The sequence below is a fragment of the Trachypithecus francoisi genome, unplaced genomic scaffold (genome assembly GCF_009764315.1).
Source record: "Trachypithecus francoisi isolate TF-2019V2 unplaced genomic scaffold, Tfra_2.0 Lachesis_group14, whole genome shotgun sequence".
NCBI classification, from domain to species: domain Eukaryota; kingdom Metazoa; phylum Chordata; class Mammalia; order Primates; family Cercopithecidae; genus Trachypithecus; species Trachypithecus francoisi.
Window position 1 is genome coordinate 43,527,167 of NW_022681459.1, and position 6,318 is coordinate 43,533,484.

Below are 6,318 nucleotides of genomic sequence, written 5' to 3' on the forward strand. Positions count from 1 at the left end.
CCCATTTCATTCCCACTACACCCCCTAATCTAGATCCTTGCTGTTTTTCACCAGTTCTGAAATAGTGGCTTCTTGTTGGGTCTGACAAGGTCCAGTCTCTCTGTTGGAGGTGCCTGGGAATTCTTTATTTCAATACGTGCTGATGAACAACCTGTCAGGGGCAGCCACTGTGATGAATTTCTTCTCCCACAGAGCTTATGGCCTAGTGCAGAGGGAAGGTAGTGAAGGAAGAGACAGATGGTGAAGCTGATGTTGAAGTCCAGTGTGCAGCACGGTCTCCTAAGTGAAGAACAGGCTGCAAGGAGAACATTCCAGGCAGGTCCTGTGCTCTGGACTTCAGAGTGCCAAGGAGGTTTCCTAAAGGAATGCCATCTGGGCTCAACTGGATGGGCAGGGGCTCCCCAGTGAGGGGGTGGGGTGGCAGTGGGCCAGGGCTGGGGAGAAGGGGCTCCTGTGGGGCTGGAAGGGGTGGGTGCAGTGCCTGACCCTGTGGCACAGGACATGAGAAGCAGGCAGCCTCCACTTGAGAGGATACCGGGGTTGGTCAGCAAGGATAACAGTGGCAGGGACTGATAGGGTTAGCTTGCACGAAGCTGAGTGGGGAATGAGTTGTGCCAGGCCTCCTGTGGGTGGACGGATCCTCAGGCCTGGAGGGGTGTCCTTCTGAAGGAGCCTTCCTAGTTTCTGACAGATTTGGGAATCTGTCAGGTTCCCTCTCTCTAGGAAGAGGCTATAAACTCTAGGCTAGGCATGGGCAGACTGCAGCCAAGTTTTGTTTTACCAGAACACGGCCATGCTCCTTCACCTATGTGTTATCTATTGTTGTTTTAGTGAGTTGAGTAGTTGCAAGAGACTACATGGTCTGCAAAACCTCAAACATTTCCTAACTGGCTCTTCATGGAAAAGGTTTGCTAAGCCCTGCTCTAAACTGGCAGGCAGCTTTCTTGAATATAGTTCAGGCCTGGTCTGCATGTGCTAAGACAGTGAGCCCATATCCTAAAGCTGGATCTCCTAAAATGCATGTCCATCTCAGGTCTTACAAATCTGTGACACTGAGCATATGAATACGCATATGGTCATGTGTCATTTGTGCACATGGTCATGTGTGAACATGCGTGACTGTGCATTAGCATGCACACGTGTGAACATGCACACGATCATGTGTGAACATGCACATGGTTGTGTGAACATGTGTATGACTGTGTGTGAACATGCACGTGGTTGTGTGTGAATGTGCACGTGGTCATGTGATGTGAGCTTAAAGGTGCAGTGCCAGGCGGGGATAGGCCTTCCATGAGTGGTCCCTGGGCTTGGCCACTTGCTGCAAGAGGCCTCTTCTTGAATCTTGTCCTAAGCTTGTTAGCCTTGCTTGGCACCATGGAGTGACTCTCTTGCTACTGAATGGGATTCAGATGCCTGAACCTGACTTTCTCCATACAGGACCCTAGGAGATCATTCCAGCCTCAGTTTCCACCTCTCTCCAGATGCCTACTTGCTTCAGCCAAACCTACTTCCCGCTCTGCACACATTACTTTCTCCACCTTGGTGGCCTAATCTTTTGGGGCCCACCTCTCACATTTAGCTCCCTGTTCTTGGTTATTTGGGCCTTTGTCTTGTGTGCTCTGTCAGGTTCTAGGCTTTGTAAGGCGCAGGCCATGCAGGAGAGGGACGGCCCGGACCCTGATCGCATAAGGCTGCTCCTGAGCAAGGCTCAGAGCTCCCTGGATGTTGGCAAGGCCACTTCCAAGGCCTATGCAGCAGGTGGTGCTGATGGGCTCTTCTGTATCGCTGGAATAATCTGTGCTATTTTGCTTTGCATTCAGTTGATCATATATATGCAGACAACTATTGGAGGGGATTCACGGTGAGGTCTGGGGAGTGTTACTCATTCGGTAATAGTACTGCCCACCCCCACTCCAGATCCTGGAAAACGAGGCAATACCCATGAGCTGGAAAGATAGAAGAGAAATCTCACCACATTACCCTCGGAAAATTTGGCCCTGGGCCTGTCCCTTCAATATGGGTTAATGGCCAGTGGGGATATGTGACGGGAACACATAAGAGAAAGGGAAATATGGTATCCCCCTAAAGGCAGAAATTATATGCACAATTTGTCATGGTAAAGTTCCCATCTTATTTCATATTCAGGGGATTATATATATATAGTAAAAGAATGGTGTAAATAAATAAAAGGTTAATTCCATAAAAAGATTTGAGTTTGTGAAATACAAAAAGAAGACAAGGATGTTAAACTTGGTGCCCTAAACAAAAGAAAGGAAAATTGTTGTACATAGTTATACAATCAATGTTAAAATATAACTTTCCACTCTATACACTTTAAGAAACTGCTGCGTCAGTTCAAAGCTTATAAACAATTGTGCTGCTGTAATTGTCCCTGCAACCTTTTCCTCAAGGCCACACAGATTTACTTCAATAGTCCTGTTTAGCACCTGTAACCTCAAGAGCCACCAAGTCTGAAATAAGACTTTGTTATGTTAACCATTAAGGCTTGCTTATCTAGTTTCATAAAAGAAGATCAAGATTCCTCAAAAAAGGTAACCAAGGAAAGAAGAACAAACTGACCATCCATGAAGAGAACTGTTCTTGATGAACTTCTGAGAATATCCTGATAATCTATATATAATTATGTAATCACCTGATGCTCTGCTGATTGACAATTGTTCTATGTATAATTATGTAATCGCCTGATGCTCTACTGATTGACAATTGTTCTATAAAATACTATATAAGCTATAGTAAAAATCATTCGGGGCTGTCAGCCCTTTACTGGGCTGCAGTCTTGTCTGTGTCCTCTTATATGTTGTGTCTGGTGTCTTTATTGTCTCTCGCCACCTTGCCTCTCCCCTTTGGGTACCTTGGCCACGCTAGGGCTGGACCCCGGTAAGGTGGCCCATGAGGCTCTGCCCTTTTGGCAGCCTTCTGTCTGGACACCCAGGCATTTTCATACATTTTCTGAAATCTAGACGGAGGCTCCCAAGCCTCTGGACTAGTGCTCTGTCAACCCGATGGCTTAACACTATGCAGAAGTCAGGAAGGCTTCTTGCTTGCACCCTCTGAAGCAGTCAACCAATCTGTACCTGTGCATTTTTCAGCCAAGCTTGGAGCAAGAGCTGGGGCTGCAGGGATGCAGGCAGCAGTGTCCTGAGGCTGCACGCAGCAGCAGCAGGGCTACGGGGCTGGCCCAGGAAACCATTCTTCTCTCCTAGGTCCCGGGGCCTGTCACAGCAAGGGCTGCTGCAAACATCTGTGAAATACCTCCAAGGCTTTTTCCCCCATCGTCTTGGCTATTAGCGCTGGGCTCCATTGGACGCACATTTCTGGAGCCTTCATGAGTTTTACCCCTGAGAGCCAGCTTTTCTTTGGGACCACTTGGCCAGGCTAGAAAGGTTTCAAACTTTGGAGCTCTGCTTGTCATTTACATAGAAGTTCCAACTTGAGCTCCTTTCCTTGGTCACACGTAAGAGCACAGGCTGTTGGATGCAGATAGGGCCCCTTTTCTGCTATGCTGCCTAGAGGTCCATTCCACCAGAAACACGCTACATCCTCACCCTCACGTTGGAAGTTTCACAGATCTCCAGGGCAAGGTCACCCTGCAGCCATGCTCTTTGCTACAGGAAAACAAAAGGAACCTTGGCTCCTGCTCCCAGTAACTTCCTCATTTTTCTTTATTATACTTTCTCTTCTAGGGTACATGTGCACAATGTGTAGCTTTGTTACATACGGATACCTGTGCCGTGTTGGTGGCACACATGTTTATTGCGGCACTATTCACAATAGCAAAGACTTGGAACCAACCCAAATGGCCATCAATGACGGACTGGACTAAGTTCCTCATTTTCATCTGAGACCGCATAAGCCTGGCCTTCACTGTCCATCCTTCTGTCAGCCTTTTAATCACAACGATTTCACATGTCTCTACAATGGCCCAAACGTTCCCTCATATTCCTGCCTTCTTTCGAGCTCTCCAAACCCTCCAATCTCTGGCTGTTACCCACTTCTGAACCTGCTTCACATTTTCAGCTATCTTTCTTGCAGCCTGGCAGTGTGGAAGAAAAACAAGCCCATTTTCAGGGGGAAACTTCTAGAAGGCTTCAGATATTTGCATTAAAGAGAAGCCCAGTGCTAACAGCCAAGACGATGGGGGAAAAGACACTGAAGATATTCCATAGCTCCACTTTGCACTACTTACGTTCTGTATGGTCATAACAAACAGGGGTTCAATTGCCTCATGGTTCTGCAGGCTGTAAAGGAAGCATAGCGGCTTCTGCTTCCGGGAGGACTCAGGAAGCCTCCCAATCAGGCCAGAAGGAAAACAGCAATGAATATGGCAGGAGTAGGAGCAAGACTGAGAGAGGATGTGCCACATCCTCTTATACGACCAGATCTCACGAGAACTCACTATCATGAGCTCAGCATCAAGAGGATTAACCACCGGTGAGGGATCCGCCACCCCAACCCACCTCCACCCCCTCCTGTTTCCGGACAGAAGCCTGATGCAGAGGCAGAGCCTCTTGGAAAACCTCTACTAGGGCAGCACAGAAGGAAAATATGGCCTTGGAGCCCCCACCCAGGACACCACCCTCCTCCAGACCCCAGAGTCACAGACCCACCAACCGCTCCCACCCTCAGTATGGAAAAGCTGCAGGCAACTCAACACCAGCCCAGCCCACGAGAGCAGCCATGGGGGCTAAAGCCTGCAAAGCCACAGGTACGCTGCCCTGCTCGAGGTTTTCCATGAGCCTCTGCCCCTGCAGCAGGCTACTCCCTTCCTACCACCCACCTACAGACAGCCAACTCCTCCCCACCTAACCCACCTCTTTTGACTTCCAACCCCACCCCTCTCCCATCCATGAATCAATCACCTCCCACCCGGCCCCACCTGCAACATTCAGGATCACAATCATGCACGACTTTAGCTAGGGACACACAGCTCAACCATGTTATTCTGACCCTCAACCCCGAATATCCTATCCTTCTCACACAGGAAAATACAATTATGCCTTCTCAAAAGTTACCAAGTCTTAAGTCACTTCACCATTAACTCAAGTGTAAAAAGTTCACCATCTCACCGGAGAAAACGCTACAGTCCCTTTTGCCTATGAGTCGCTCAACTTAAAAGGGAGTTCTTTTCTTTCAAGCTACAACGACACTACAGGCATCGGGGAACTTTTCTCCATCCAAAGGGTAGAGGTTTGCCAGGAACATAACACAAATGGGATCACAGGCCCGGCGCAAGTCCAATACCCAGGAGGCCGGTATCCATTCAGTCTCACAGCTCGGAAACCATCACCACAACTCACCATCATGAGGGAACATTAAGGAGACGGTGTTTAACCATTTCTGAGGGATCCTCCCCCAAGGCCCACTTTTTACCCCTCATCCCCACCATAATCCCCCATTCTCCCCAATCCCCACCTTCCAACACCCACTGCCTTCCATCATTCAATTACCTTCCACCTGGCCCCACTTTTCCTATTTCTGATTACAATTCCCCATCAGTGTCTCCAGGGACACACAGCCAAATCTGATTATTCTGTCCCTGCCCCCCAAAATCTCATGTGCTTCTCACTTTGCAAAATACAATGATGTCTGACCTACCATTTCCCCAAGCCACTGTCCTTTTCTACAGCCTGCAGAACCGTCAGCCAGTTCAACCCCTTTTTGGTACGATCATAGGGAAAATTAGGACCGTGAAGTGAAGCTATGAAATGCCTTCAATGACTCTTCCCCGTCGTCTTGGCTAAGACCCCCAAGATCTTCACTCATTCCAACATTTACTCAAATGTCTCAAGCCCAAAGTCTCATCTGAGACAAAGCTGCAGTCCCTTCTGCCTCTGGGCCTCTGAAATGAAAGCAAGTTAACTCCTTCCAAGGTACAATGATTGTCCAGGCATTGAATAAGAATTCCCACCCAAAAGACAGACTTTTGCCAGAGACAACAAAACACACACGGGACTTACAGGTCCCGTGAAGGTCCAAAACCCAGCAGGACAGTTACTCAAACACACAGCTCCAAAGTCATCCTTTCTTACTCCCTGTCCCCGGTGTCAGGGCTGGGCTCCCAAGGCCTGGGGCAGCTCCGCACCTGTGGCTTTGCAGTCTTCGGCCCCCCAAGCTGCCCTCATAGGCTGTGCTGGTGTTGAGCGCCTGTAGTTTTTACCCACAGAGGGTCCAAAACTCTTGCTGGGTCTAGGAGTCTGGGATCTGCATGATGGTGGCCTCCAGTGTGGAGGCTGCAACCCCGTATTCTGCCTCTGCACCGCTCTAGTCGAGGTGGCCCATGAGGCTCTGCCCTTT

General features: G+C 49.0%; 1 long non-coding RNA gene across 1 annotated transcript; it reads right to left on the bottom strand.

Moving 5' to 3' along the window:
* Nucleotides 1-4,937: 4,937 nt before the first annotated feature.
* On the bottom strand, nucleotides 4,938-6,043 carry LOC117096707. Its single transcript, XR_004442601.1, has 3 exons — nucleotides 5,534-6,043; nucleotides 5,447-5,449; nucleotides 4,938-4,951 (listed from the first exon to the last, which is right to left on the bottom strand). It is a non-coding gene; the product is annotated as an uncharacterized LOC117096707 (long non-coding RNA).
* Between the last annotated feature and the right edge of the window lie 275 nt (nucleotides 6,044-6,318).